This window comes from Cyprinus carpio, chromosome B5 (genome assembly GCF_018340385.1).
Source record: "Cyprinus carpio isolate SPL01 chromosome B5, ASM1834038v1, whole genome shotgun sequence".
Taxonomy (NCBI): domain Eukaryota; kingdom Metazoa; phylum Chordata; class Actinopteri; order Cypriniformes; family Cyprinidae; genus Cyprinus; species Cyprinus carpio.
The window spans coordinates 36061562-36063057 of record NC_056601.1 but is presented as its reverse complement, the minus strand read 5'-3'; the positions used below and the strand labels follow the sequence as shown (position 1 = coordinate 36063057).

Below are 1496 nucleotides of genomic sequence, written 5' to 3'. Positions count from 1 at the left end.
AAGGTGGCACAAAAGGGTTTTCAAAGCAAATGAATAAAAAAAAAACAAAAAAAGCCATTTTTCCGGAATCCTTTTAAATTACCTTTCTGAATTTTATTTTTATCATTTTTGAAAAAAAGTTCCCCAATCCAAAAATAATTCAAACTATTTCGGGGGCGATTAAACCTTTTAATTTGTGGCCTTTTTGGGCCCAATTAAAAATTCCCCGGCTCAAAAATGGGTTTCTTCTGTCAAAATAATGTTTATTTTTTCCAAACAAAGTTTGCCCCGTTTAAAATTCACTTTATCCAAAATAAAAAATAAAATTTAAATAATGTTTTTTCCAAGAGCCATTTTAAAAAATTAAAAAATATATCGGGGAAAAAAAAAAATTTTTAAATTTTTAAAAATATATTTATATTTTTAAAATGCATTTTCGAACAAAATGACCAAAAAATATATCAGTAGAAAATAGCAAATATATTTTTGGGTATTTAAAAAAAAAAAATTCCATATGGGTCTGAACGGAAATAACTTTGCTTTACTCGATTATCCAGACATCTTTTTTTTTTTTTTTTTAGAAAAATTCTTCAAACGTGAGTCTGAAATCTGCTCATCAGTTATTCTGAGCAAGGTTTGTTTGTGCATCTCTCAATCGTCGCCGGATTGCATTGCATTAAATGTTTAGCATCTGCAGAGCTTTGATCATAAGGATCTCTTACCTTCGGATTCTCCAGAACACCAGATTCATAGCTGTTGAAAGAGATTTTTATTAAGTTTGTTGTAATGCAAAGAATACATGCAGGTAAACAGAGTTTTTTCTGTGATGACTTCACCTGATGTGCATGAGATTTGCATCCATGCTCCACGGATGCCTTCGGTGTGACAGGAACAGGAATACCGTGTTTCTGAGCAAAGACAACAAACATATGAGCTACAGGATGGAGTTTAAACCATTCCCACTCAAGGAGAATTTCCCAAACAATTACAAGACACTAATAGTAACACACTTAGTTAAACATGACATTTTGAACAAATAAACACACACCAATAATCTTAGTTTCATTCACAGACTGAAGTATTTCTGATACTTTCATGTGTGTTTTAATGCAGAAACGCTTACAGATGCATCTGGACATCTGAAACTCTATAAACAGATTATACAGCTGATTCTTTATATATACACACAACACTGAGCGACTTTTATCAGTCTCAGAATCCACAAAGATTAACTCCAAGTCATCAAGACAAATGACTTCATTTATCAGTTTGAGGATAGACTGATATTAATAAAGACAGACGGGATGTCCTCGATGACTCCATCTAGTGGACTGAATCAGTTTTGTTTGTGGTGTAGGTTCATTAAAGACATCAAGCTCTTATTGTCTTTAACTTAAACTGAAAATAAAGCCACTGTTAAATTACCAACATTAACTGAAATAAAATATAAAAACTTACAGTACTAAAACACTAAAAAAAAAAAAAAGATTTAAAATAAAAGCCATATAAAACGTTTT

General features: G+C 31.0%; 1 long non-coding RNA gene across 1 annotated transcript; it reads right to left on the bottom strand.

Annotated features, from left to right (window-relative positions):
* Window positions 1-500: 500 nt before the first annotated feature.
* Window positions 501-850, bottom strand: LOC122137329. The gene is made up of 2 exons (XR_006154774.1): window positions 816-850; window positions 501-732 (listed from the first exon to the last, which is right to left on the bottom strand). It is a non-coding gene; the product is annotated as an uncharacterized LOC122137329 (long non-coding RNA).
* Between the last annotated feature and the right edge of the window lie 646 nt (window positions 851-1496).